Genomic DNA, 13981 nt, shown 5'->3' with positions numbered 1-13981 from the left:
AGAAGCAAGCAGCATCTGTGGGGGGCTCCGGGGGCGGGGGTGGAATGGAGACTAGTGGGATCTGAGGTGGGATCGGGAGGGAAAGTGGCATTCACAGGAGGGATCAGGGGAATTGTGGGGGCAGGGGAGGGGGACAGGTGGAGTCTGCAGGGTGGGAGGTTTCTAGAGTCCAGGAACGATCAGGGGAATCATGAGGGCTTGTAGGGGCACTCTCTCCCCCAACCGCAGAACCAGGGGCTGTTTTTAGCTCCCCAGCCCTCCCCACCTCAAGACAGACAATATCCCCCACCTTCTACCTGGCTCCTCCCCATCCCAACTTACTTGCTTGCCTCTTGGCACTGGCAAAACTGGTAAAACCAGCACTGAAAGCAGTTTGTGGGATGGGGGTTTGGTGAGCTTGGGGGTGGGAAAGTAGGTTGGTCCACATTACGTGGGAGGAGAATTGTCCATCTGGGGGTGGGAAAGGAGCTAAAAATAACCCAGTGCCAGGGAAAGGGCAGGGAAAGAGCTGCTCCAAGGCTGGGGCTGGAAGCTAGGCTTTCCCAGCCCTGGGGTTGCACTGGGACACTGTACAGTTCAGGATAGTTAAATCAGGCTAAAAATGGCAAATCCAATCTAAGTTAGGTGTTCCTCAGAGGTTGAGTTAACTTAGATTGGGTCAGCCAATTTTAAGCCAATCTAACTGTTCTGAACTTCTGTACCATTTACACTTAGATTCACCTAACTAGTGTAAGGTCCACACCTAAGCAAACTAAGTTAAATTAGGTGGCCATTTTTAACCTGATCCAACCTCCCCAAATTTCTGTACCTAGCCTTAAAGTAAGCAAAAAGAAACTTCAGTTTTCCTGAATTGATCATTTCAATTTCTTTATTAGGGGCTTGGCAGGAAGGTAGTAAAGTCATGCCCAAAGGGACCAAGGGAATGTTGACCCACCTGATGGCATGAACAAGGATTCAGTACACTTAGTCTAAGTTTATGTGGCTTAGTTTCCATGCAATTCCACCTCCTGAAGGCCTGCATGATTGGACATTTAGATTGACCTAACTCTGGTTAGGTCAATCTAAATGTAATGCCTGTACATACACATAGTTAACCAGTAACCAGAAAAGGGGGATACGTCTCAAATCTCATATCTTACAAGAGCCAAGGCCCATTAGAGTGGTTTCTATATCAGTCAAGATGCAGAACCTAAAGCTCTCCTGAATATAGGTGTCAAAAAACCATGGGTCCTACCTAGCTTAAAAAGAGACAGGAGAGAGCAATGTTGTCCTTGCCTTTGAATACCTATTTCAAGAGTGCATATCCATGATATAAGAGCTGTATGGGAAAAAAGCTGGACCAGAAAAAACTTAAGTGCCAACAGACTACCAGACATAAGTGGAATTTACATATCACAATCCTTCTGTAGATCTGAGCCTAAGTAACTTAGGGCCCATTTCCTCCAAATTGTTGTAGACATGAACGCGCCCATACGCAATGAATTTTGGAATCCAGGCTTGACTCACTAAATTCACTCTTTTCATGTTCTGGCCTTTACAGAAAGAGATAAAAGCTATAAATACCAAATTAATTTCCTGTTGGAAGAGAGAAAATTAGAACTTGATTAAAATGGCAAGTTTCCTCCTGGAGAATTTGGAATTATGTCTGAGAAACCATGAAGGCATAACACCAATTTATATTATATTATACAGTGGTGACAATTAGTTTAATAGAAGAAGCAGTTTGCTAGTACATACATACATTACCTTCTATTAGGATATATTTCATTTTATTTATTTTTACCACTGATCTTAATGTATGTTTTACATAGTCATAAGTGTTGCAAGTAAGAGCCAGCTACAATAAAACTTAGCAGAGTTCATTATTCAGTCACACGTATAAAATACAAAAATGTGGATTATCCTGAAGGTTAACACAGTTTATACTTAGGTCAATTTAAAAAAAAAAGTGTGCACTACTGCAAGCCTTGAATCTGGAGAGCAGATAACTGTTTGCATGGGCAAAATAACTGCGAAAGCACACAACTCTTTTTTAAAATCAATTTGAGTCAATATGGTGTAGTTACTAAGCAACAACATTAAGAGAATGTATGAGTCTTTCCCTATTTTGTTTGTACATTCTGTCTCTTGTTGCTTGTTGTCTGTGAAAAAAATTACTTAATAAATATTTAAATTGCAATTTAATAACAGTTTTCACTCTTTAATTACACAACGTTGAAAAATTAATAACAATATTAGTGCTCCTGAAGAAAATGGGATTCAAATAAAGGAAAGACAATTATTCATTAGTATGCAGAACCATAGGCATCAGGGCTATCCTGATGTTTCACAGCGTCAGTGGGAGAGGCAGCACGTACAGATACTACACACCTTCCAGTTTTATATCTGTCTTACCACTGAAATGAGTTGGAATTTTCTCACTACCTTAAATGTCAGCAGACTTCAGCCCTTTTATAGCAAACTCACATATAAAACACATACCCGCCACCCACCAAGTCACACATGTGCACACGCACACACACAGAGTCTGCAGCAATGCATTTACCTTTTTCTTTCAGATTTTAGGAATTTTGTGGCAGGTCATTAAAACTGCAGATTACTATTTACTATTGCAATACATTGCATCCCTTGTACAGAATTTCTCTCTCAGTGTCGAAATGACCACTACAGTCATATCTATAAAATATGGAACTTCTTAATGAGGTATATTCCTAGGATCAGAGAAACATCTTACCAAAACTCATCTTCCTGTCCAGACTGGTTCAAATAGCTTGTGTACACAGCATCAGTTGGCTAGGGATAATTTCCATGAAAACATGTAATATAGCTACCAGCAGAATGGAGCTAGATGTGCCTAGTATAGCTCTTATAAACCACCCCAAGGCAGCGGAAGAGGTGCACACAGAAAAGTAGTACTATTTTTTTTCCAAAGTTCAGAACACCAAAAACAGGCCAGGTGCGTCTTCACAGCAGCTCTCCATAAAATGGTTGAAATGTAATGCATACATGCTCAAAGACGGGGGTTTTTTTGTTTTTGGGGTTTTTTTTTTTGGGGGGGGGGGTTGGTATGTGCTGTTGTGTTTCCACTACCCTTTGCTTCTCAAATTCAGGGCTCTCACCTATTTTCCTGAGGCCAAAGCTATTTCAAATGACAACAAAAGTTTTTTTCTAGGTATACCTTCAGCCAATCTAACTGTTAGATTCCATAAAATGGAATCTGAAACACTTATATTAGCTGAACTTGGCAACCACACAAGATTTATTCAACCCTTTTCCACAAATAAGTGGCACAAGTGAGAGAGGTGGTATTCAATAGGGCTATGTGAAACACCATCATTTTGTTCCAATGCCCATTTCACCATTTGGAAGGAACAGTTTTTCATTTAGTTTAGAAGCACTGTCCCATTTCATTTTTTTGAAAGTGTTTTGCTGTTTTGCCCATAGGCTATAATTGGCTATAAATCATGAAAATGCCTAAAATTTTGCCATTTCTTGTCTGATTTAGATGAAAATTGCAGGGATGGTAGCCCCTTCTGAGCACATGAAGCCCGCCAAGGAGATAGGTGCAGGGGTTTCTGAGAAACTGCACCTCAAACTCTTCAAAACACAACTCCTGATACTTGCTGGCAGTGGTGGCAGCCTCCTCGTATTGGTGCACAGATCCAGGGGCCCACCCCCCACCACCCGGTAGGTCTGCAGGGCTGTGCCAGACTCCTCCAGGGGGTGCGAGCTCCCAGATCTGTGCACCGGATGAGAGAAAGCTGCCCCTGCTGCCTGGGCACAGCCCACACCCTGTGCCAGTCCCAGGTGACAGAGGCAGGCTCCTCTTATCTGGGGCACAGATCCTGGGAGGGCTCCCAGGCTGTGCCAGATTCCTCCTGGGGGTGCGAGCCCCTGGATCTGTATGCTGGCTGTGAGGAGGCTGCCTCTATCACCTGGGACCAGCAGTGAGCACAGCCAGCACCTAGTGCTGGGGAAGACTGCTGCTGCCGCTGGTCCCAGGTGGCAGCTTCCTCTCATCTGGCACGCAGATCCTTCACCCCCTTAACTCTCCAGAAGAGTCTGGCAGAGCCCTGCAGCCCTCCTGGGGATGCGAGCCCCTGGATGAGAGGAAACTGCCACTGCCACCTGGGATTGGCACTGAAGCCAAGTAAGCCCAGCTTCAAAACACAAAACAAGACCTACTTTATTTTGCACTGATGGATCCAAAAAGCATAGACACAAAGAAGCTGACATACTGGGTCAGGCAAGCACTTACACTAGCCCGGTATTGCTTCTGACACTGACTAGTATCAGCTTCAGAATAAGGTAAAAACTGCAGAAGGATGCTACTGAATAACACTTTCATGAGAAAAATGCTTTCACAACTTCTGTACATTACAATTTGACTTAGTTCCCCAAGCATAAAAGTTTATATCACTTTTAAAACTCTCTTCTAAAAATCCTTGTGATTTTAACTGGATGTTCATATTCCCCTTATAAAAATGCCCAATCCTCTTAGAATCTTGCCAAGTCTGGGATCTTAAAGTCATCTTGTGGCAGTCAGTCAGTTCAATGAACCTACACAGAGTTGCATGAAAGTGTCACCTTTTAACTTCTTAAAATGTGATGCCTTGATTACTAGTTCAGTGTCTGCCCAAATGCTTCTTCCTCCCACCCCTTTGCCCCGCCACTTTAACAAAGCCTTTACTGATGACAAAAACTCCTTGCTTCATTTACAGGTATTGGGTATATTACTAATTCCACTTGGACTACTCATTTGAACTGATTCATACCGTCAAGGCCAAAAGGACCATTTGCTCATCTAATCTGATCTCCTACTTATTCCAGGCTATTAAATTGCAGGCTGTTGTCTCCATGTTGAGCCCAATACCTTGTATTTGCCTAAAGGATAGCTGAAGAAATCCAGGTGGTTTAGAATCTTATATGATCCTCATCCCTGACTTCCAACAGCCTTTGTATTTGCTATCATTACATTTATTTTCAATTGGGTCTGAATAAATCTAAGCAAACATCTTTAACTTCGTCTCTTATCCCCTGCAATTCTCCCCATATTTCTGCTTTTCCTTTTCTCTTTTACTTCTGCCTCTTATCTTAGAAAGAATTAACATGGGACAAAGTGAAATCCCAAGAAGACTTACGCATGATAAAAACCAGACAGGATCTCAGATTTCTGGATGATCTATATTGCATAGAGTCTTTCATGTAGGCCCCCAAAATGACTTAGGGTAAACTACCTATCACAGTTTTATTAAAAACTCACAGCGCCCACAGATAGTATTTTCTGTAAGACACAATGATTCTCATTTTCAGTTACTTAAAAAAATTCAAGCTGAGGATTTAGTAACATTTTAAGCTCAATTATAAGATATGTACCAGACAACATGTTTAGTACTTAGGTAGGTATCAATAACACAAACCTGCTATTATTTCCTTTGGCATGAGACAGCAGTGCAGAAATTATTCTAAAAGGAAACATTATAGCCTGAATTGTATAAAACTTATTTTAAACATTGTCCAAATGTATATTTACTGTACAGAAGATAACTGCTCCTGCGGAGCCCTTTAAGACTATCGATAATATAATACATGTTTTAAAAATGGTCTAAATAAGATGATGGAAAGTACTATTGATCCATTCAATTTGGTTCCTGTATTTTGTTAGGTTTCATTGCATTTCAGTAGATATATCCATAAGAACCCACAGTACCCAGATACAATCCCATTCCTTTCCAACTGTTATTTCAGTGAGCTTGAGCAATCTCTCCCAACGACAAAGAACGCAATGCAAACTTTCTTCCCAATGCCCAATGTACAACTTTAGCCATAGGAAAGTACATTTCAAACATACACCTGGATAGTTAATATCCCATGAAAACACCTAGAAACAACCTGCCATTAATACACAATTAACTTTGAGTTCATCGAGAGTGTTGATAAGCACCTGGACAAAGGGGATTCAGTTGATGTAATATATTTGGACTTTCAAAAGGCATTTGACAAGGTCCCTCACTAAAGGCCTTTATAAAACTATACTGCCATGGGATTGGAGGGAAGGTTCTTTTGTAGACTGGCAGCTTGAAAAGCTATGAAGCAAAGGATAGGTCTAAATGGCCACTTTTCAGGATGGAAGGAGGTCAAAAGTGGAATCCTGCAGATTTCTGTGCTGGGTCCTATTTTGCTCAACAAATTCATCAATGACCTGGGAACGGGGGTGTGCACTAAAATCTCCAAGTTTGCAAAAACATTTTTCACTCTAGAAATACCTGGTTCAATGCTCTCCGTCTATAGCAGTGGTTCACAATCCACAGCATGCAGGCCACATGCGGCCCAATCAACGCACTGCTCCAGCCCATGTGACATCCTGTTAAAACGTTTTTTAAATGGATACACAGGAAGTAAGTTGCATGGGGGTGGCCCACAACACTTTGAGTGTTGCAAATGTGGCCTACTATGGCAAATACATTGAGAGCCACTGCTCTATAGCATTCAGTTTTGGCCCTGTTGAAGACAGGCTACTGGACTAGACTAGACAAATAACTGGTCTGATCCAATATGAGACTTCTTATACTCTTATGACTTTCTAGAGATTCAAATTTTCACTGAACTTAATGACATGACTTTTATTGAAGCCATCCTGAAAGAAGCAGATATCACAGCCTGACCAAAGTTCTGGTAATGAGTCGAAGCATATTGGATACATTTCAGTCTCCAGAGTTGGAGAATAGGAAAGCAAAAAATAAAAAATGGGGGGGGAGGGCACTGGCATAACACTTTTCAGATAGATAGATAGATAGATAGATAGTAAAGGTCTGGAAGGGACCTTGCAAGATCATTGGGTCCATAGCCCTTTCACTAGGCAGGAAAGTTAACTGGGTTCAGGTGACCCCAGCAAGGTGACTGTCCAGTCTCCTCTTGAATATTTCCAGGGTTGGTGATTACACCACCTCTGGAGGGTGTTTGTTCCACAGTCCGGACACCCTAACTGTGAAGAAGTTTTTCCTAGTGTTAAGCCTGAAATGGTCTTCCAAGAGTTTGTGGCCATTACTCCTGGTTTTCCCCAGGATGCCCTGGAGAACAGTTGTTTGCCAAGCCATTGATGTATTCTCCTACTATAGTGGTAAGCTGCTACCATGTCCCCACTCAACCTTCTCATTTTTAGGCTGAGGCAGCCCAAGTCCCTCAGACTTTCCTCATATGGCTTGCCTTGCAAGTCTCTGATCATATGGGTGGCTCTTCTCTGGACTCTCTCAAGCTTTACCATGTCCTTGTTAAAGTGCAGTGCCCAGAACTGGATGCACTACTCCAGCTGTAGTCTCACCAATGCTGAGTTATGCAAAATAATCATTTGCTTGGTTGTGCTTGAGATGCATCAGTGGCCGCATGCTAGATTGTTGTTTGCCACACTGGCTACAGCATCACAGTGATGGTCCATGTTCATACAACAGTCTATTATTACCCCTAGGTCCCTTTTAGTTATGATGCTAGGCACTATGGTGCCACCGTGCCTGTAAGTATGTTGGGCATTGTTCATCCCGAGGTGGAACACTTTACACTGCTCAATGTTGAACTTCATCTGGTTCTGATCTGCCCAACTTACCAGCCTGTCTATATCTGCCTGCATCTGGAGCCTATCTTCAAGTGTGGCCACATTCCCCCATAACTTGGTGTCATCTGCTAAAATGGTCAGTGAGCTCTTCACCCCCACATCCAAATCATGTTAACAAAGATGTTGAAAAGCACGGGACCAAGCATGGACCTCTGAGGGACACCACTGGCCACTTCTCTCCAGGATGACGCAGATCCATTCACAAGAACTCTCTAGGTCCTACCCTGCAGCCAGCTTCCTACCCAAGTAATGGTAAAGCAGTTAAACCACAATCTTCCAATTTTCCTGTGAGAACATCCTGGGATACCAAATCAAAGGCCTTTTGAAAGTCTAGGTATACAATGTTGACCTCCTCTCTCTTATCCAGGTGGTAAGTTACCTGGTTGTAGAAGGAAATGAGATTGCTAAGACAAGATCTGCCCATGATGAAACCATGCTGGTTGTCATTCAGAATCCTACCTTCTGTAAGCATATCGCACATAGACCCCTTGATGCATTTTTCCCTGGGATAGAAGTTAGGCTAATTGACCTATAGTCGCCCAAGGTCCTCTTGAAGAGAGGAATCACACTGGCTGTCTTGCAGTCTTCAGGGACCACCTCTGAGTACCATGAGTTGTGGAAGTTTCACCATAAGTCCCACGATGACTTCAGCCAGCTCCTTCATCACTGTCAGATGAAGTTTATCCAGATCTGCTGATTTATAAATGTCTAACTTTTCTAACGGACCATGCACCAGCTCAATGTCAACAGCAGGAAGGCAGTCATTCTAGTATGGTTTTCCCATTAGTTTGGTACAATAACAAAGCAAAGTAGTCATTCAGGAGTTCAGTTTTCTCCTGAGTGTCAGTAACCAGCTGTTCTGAGCAGTGGCTCCATGCTTCTATTTGCTTTCCCCCTGTTCCCTATGTACCTAAAGAAGGGCTTCTTATTGTCTTTGCTTTCTGTTGCTAGCTTAAATTCAGTCACCGCCTTAGCCTTTCTAATCTGCTTCCTACAAGTACAGACCATTATTGTATAGTCCTCCTCAGGGACTGTCCCAAGCTTCCATTGTCTGTATGCTTCTTTCTTCTGTTTCAAGAGGACCATGATGTCCCTGTTAAGCCAAGAGGGCTTACCAGCTCTTCTGCTACCTTTCCTCAGCATGGGCGTGGATTTCTTTGGTGCTTCAAGGATTGTGTCTACCTATCTGTCTATCTTACTATAGTATATGCCATCATGGAACATTCCTTTGAATTTATTGACAGACAAAAGGTAAGAAGATACCTTATTCTAGCAGAAAATTGCAATGGATCCTATTGCAATTCCATCCAAGGGAAAGGAGCTAAATTGCAGATTTTTGTGCCTAAGGGGACTTTGTTCAAGCTTTCAAATCCTTTGGATGACTTGTGGCCACCCTAGCCCTCCATCACAATGCATTAACATATACAGTTCCAGAAAGAGTGACAGACTCAGATGAGAAGATAACTCAAGAGCTTGCTCTGCATTTGACAGTCAGAAGAAAATGCCTTGTCTGCGTCAGGGATGTCTATTTTTCAGATGTCCAGTATTAAAGAAAAGCTTAACAAATGTGGTATTCTTAACTCTTCCCACTAGACACAAATGCAGGACAAGAGATCTTTAGCTGAGTCAAAGTTGCCATGGCTTCCATCAACTTCTGTGGAGTTTTCACACTTTATAACAGTTGAGGATCTACTCTCCATTATGTTTTTTTACCATAGATTTTAGAACAGCGGGTGATTTTTTTATGATGTGAGAATTACTGTCTATTGATGTATTAGACATCTTTTTTCATTCATTATGGAATACATGCCCCTCATAGAAATGTTTCAAGACTTGTGCGGAGCAAGGCAAGCTCAAAGGACCTTTCTGCAGCATTAATATAAAATTTCCCAGCTTTTGCTCTTGGCCAGGTCAAATAGGCTAGTTTAACACTGGTCTTCTTTTCTAATGTCACTCTTTTTTAAAATGATCTGGATGTAGGCATATGCTTCAGGCCTACTTTAGGCAGTATTAGTCCACCCATTTATCTGTGCATTCACATTTTGCAACAGAAATTTAGTCAACTTGCCGAACATTTATGCTACTAGTCAACTCTTAGTCTTGTCAAACTAAACTAGGCTGTGTGTTAAAAATACCCTGTTAGATGCCTGGTATATTAACAGGCAGTATCAATAAGCTATTTCTTCAGCCCTGGAAAACAAAATTTCACTTAAAAGAGCCAATGCTAACAACTCAAGACTAAAAGGCATTTGTTTACCTGACTGTAAATGGGATATATTTTCTAAGTTGCTTCTTTATATCTTATAAACAAATGCTCTTGAAGCAAGCTAGGAACCGTGGGTTTCTTGTTTTATTTTTTCCAGAGACTGTCATCTTTTGGTCCCAGACTTCTGTTTTTTCTGGCATTTTCCTTCTAGACACTGTCTGAAAACTATCCTGATCCAGGCAGAAGGCATATTAGGGTAGCACTTTAGGATAGCTATACACATGCTCAAACACATTCTGATTGATCAATTAATCAATGCTCCAGCATTAATCAGAATGCTGCAGTGTGTTCTAGAGTCTCATTTATTCAGTATCCCCAAGTTTCAAAATGGTGGCAGGGGTGCTTTAACTACAGCTTGTCAAATGAGCTTTAGTTATAGCGCCCCTGCCACCATTCTGAAATGCAGGATGCTGAATATATGAAACACTGGGGACATTTTAATTACAGTGGCTTCCGAGTGTCACTTTAATTAAAACACGCCTCCACCCCTACCCAGAGCATGCGTAAAAGTGCCCTTCGAGACTAACTGGTCCCATGATTCTGTCCTAATCCTATTGTGCAACTCTTGCCTTCTGTACTGTTCTTGAGAAGACATTTTTAAGGATATTCAAATCACAGAAACAGAATGAAAAAAATCCAAACAGTTAAAGAACTAATATAAACCCCAACATATCATTCCCAGCATCAGAATTCTGCTAAAATCCTATGCAAATATCAGACACTTCTGAAAACAGGTGTGAGGTCCAAGTGCAATATTAATATATGCCTAGGATATATTTAGACCTGGTCTATACAAAGCACAATCAAAAGTATTACATTGGTGTTTGAAATCTAAGAGTCAAAATAAGATGCAAGTGCCTCCAGAATATATAAAATGTAGATAGTTTGAGACGTGACTTTCCAGGTTGCGGGGGGGGGAGAACTCAGATACAGTAAGCGAACTATCTACTCCCAGTGCTGAAGGCTAGAAACTTCCCACTCTAATTGCTTTATGGGGTTGCTGGAAATAGGAAGCAAAGAAAGGGTGGATCATGGCACCATCCTGTAATACTCTGAGTGAGCCTGGTAACCCAGTTATTGACCACTCAAAATCAGTTTTACAAAATAAGGCCCCAGTCATGCAACTGTATGTGTAAAAACCTCATTCTTGTAGAAAATTGCAGTGGATCCTATCACAATTCCTTCCAAGAGAAAGGAACTATATTGCAGATTTTGTAATGAAAGGAACTTTATTCAAGCTTGCTAAAACCTTTCAAATGACTAACCATGAAAAACCTCTCTCTAAAAAAAAATGTTTCTGGAAGTTTGAAAATATATGGGGAGAACCGTTTATAATGGACAATGATTATGTTAATTATACCTGTTACTGTCATTGCCTATTTATTACTAAGCATATAACTGATTTATAAACAAGTAAGTAATATTCACTGGATTTTCTTACCTTTTTGTTGCCTAAAAGGGTTTTTACTCAAAATAGTCCTAGTTAAAATTTTTGCAAAAATTCTCTGCATCTTTTCCAGTATATACATTCCTCTCTGCATCTTTGGTATTTCTGTGCATGTAAGCACAGTTATGTTTAGCTTTTTTAAAGTATTGATAGGATCTCCACAGTAAAATACATTCATTTTCTTTCCAGATAGCTTCACTATTTAAAAGAGTATCTCACCATGATGCATTAGTCCCCACGACCAAATGTTGATCTAGCACTGACCTGCATGTTTAATCTAGCAATGGCCTACTCACACAGTCATCAGAACAAAGGCTGTACCTGCCTTTTTCATACAACATAACTGTTCACAATTATAGTAAAAGCCCTGTTTTCCAGCATGCATGGAGAATGGGGGGGTGCTAGTAATCTAAAAATGCTGGTTACCTATGGCACAGGGGTTTCCAGACAGATGCAGGGGTGCTGGGGGGTGGAGAAGGTGTCAGCGGCCACACGTGGAGGGTGGGAGGAGGGGTGGTGGCCACCATGGTGACAGTGCAGGGTGGTGGTGGCGGCCACCTTGTACAAGTTTCCCAGCCCCCTCGCTCCCTGCATCGGGCCAGTTGGCTGGAAATTCCAGTTAATAGAAATGCTGGTTAGTAAAATGCCAGACAACCAGGCTTTTACTGTAAAAAATTATCTTCTGAATAAACAATAGGTGTCTTACAAGACACTCATACTTATTTGCAGTTGTCTGTTATAGAAGTAGCTGTTTTTTCTTGAATAAAATTCATAGATTTCTTTCCATTTGTTCCCCAACAATGCAAAAATGAAAAAAATGAATAAAGCCATCAATTCATTTTAGATCTACACATTAGGTTAATAATATGAGCAATTTTGTTTTTCTTACTCATAAGGATTCAAAAACTAAACAGTTTCTTTGATTTTTTTTTCAAGTATTTCTGGAAGGAGGAATACTGAAGGACTCTATTATCTCGCATTGAATTTTAGGTATTCGGATAGAAGTTTAGATGCTTAGTTTCTGCTGAATCCTTTAGATTTTTACTCTAAATGAATATAAACACAAAATTTTTGCTAAACAAAGATATGTACATTCATTAAAGCAGTCACATTTTCAAGGTTTGTATCTAACCTTTACTTCCAAAACATGCCCCACGATTTGCTAAGTTGACAAATGCTTTCTTAGAATATTCGCCTATGTGAAGGGATACTTGTAAACTAAAACCCCAAAGAACTCTCTTATTTTGTATATACAATTGTGTATTTTATATGAATAATGTTCACTTTGCATACAGCATCATGTTATTCTATTCATGTGTATTAATTTGCTGTATCCTACATGGTCCAGTGATTTAAGCATTGCTTATATCCATACAGCTTCCCACACATTACCAGTGCTCAACAAAGAATCTACACTACACTTTAAACTCTTACTTCCCTACACCCTTGGTATTATATCATCACCTAAATTTTCCCTCACATGTATCACAGTACATTATCCATATTTGTCCCAGTGTCTGTGTGAAAAATTATCCAGGTATACTCTGTATAATACTTATGGACTGCAAACTGTTAGTCATGTATTGACATAGACAGCTGAAGTCAAGCGCATATAAAGAGGGGCTGAGATGTTCAAAACATCCCAGAAAAACGTGGATGCGCAATTCCTGTTAGTTTTCAAGGGAACTGTATACACATATCATAAAATATTACAACCTACTGCAGGTGGCAAATATTTAGGATTCATGTAACTGATTGTTATTTCACCATAAATAACCATGCATTTCATATAATTTCATAGTGGGTTTGCAATCAACATCTTTCAGTAAAATGAAATTAGTACTTTATCCAAGAAGTCATCTTCCATTTCAGTGATTGACTCCTTACAAAATGAAAACAGTTTTACTATTAAGTGAACTTTTGCAATTATAAAGTCAATTTTTATTTTCACACTGTACCCAACCCCTCCCCCCGCACTATACTATATCAATGCACCTAAAGCAATGGAACTTAAGCCTCCATCATGCATAATTACAATGTTTTATTATTTCTTGATAAAAGGATATTGTTATACAAGCACTGAATATCCTATAATCCAAATTAGGGCTCTGTTTGCTAATGAAAGTATTTTTTTTATGCATAAGCTTCAAAGCCATTAAAGCCAGAATTCAAAAAGAACAGTACATTCAAATTATGCTATTGTTTGACCGAGTATTATCTGTGTAGTTCCTTAAATCTCATTGAATAATACAAATGTAGTTTGCTATTGTTCACTGATTTGGAAAAAAGAAAAAAAAAACCCAAACCCCCACCTCTCAGAATTTCACATATTTCTGATTCTATTAAGAATTGACATAGGAAGAAGTCTGTGATTCAAGGTATCTTAGAAAACATATTTTGTCACTTAGTAATCTGAAACGTGTTTTTGTTGCTGTTGAAGTGTACCATTTGTCAGCGAGCACTTACTAACAGTGAATTTAATTCAGTATGGGGGGAGAAGGGAAGAGGTAAAGGCGGGGAGGGAACGGAGGCATATTTTTCTTAAATTCCTGCCCTTGACAATTATCATCAACGTCGTTAAGTTAAATGCAACAATGCAGAACATTTCAGGAACAAAGCACTTCATGCTAAAGCAAGGCCACACAATCCTAAGGGAACA

The 13981-nt window shown here is 40.4% G+C and overlaps 1 protein-coding gene across 2 annotated transcripts in view; it reads right to left on the bottom strand.

Annotated features, from left to right (window-relative positions):
• DCC (DCC netrin 1 receptor) overlaps positions 1 to 13981 on the bottom strand; it is a 1013322-nt gene that overhangs the window by 526240 nt on the left and 473101 nt on the right. The window lies entirely within an intron of this gene.

The sequence above is a fragment of the Crocodylus siamensis genome, chromosome 3, assembly GCF_052110815.1.
Source record: "Crocodylus siamensis isolate JL-2025a chromosome 3, ASM5211081v1, whole genome shotgun sequence".
Taxonomy (NCBI): domain Eukaryota; kingdom Metazoa; phylum Chordata; order Crocodylia; family Crocodylidae; genus Crocodylus; species Crocodylus siamensis.
Note: the sequence above shows the minus strand (reverse complement) of the source record. Positions and strands in the feature narration are given on the sequence as shown.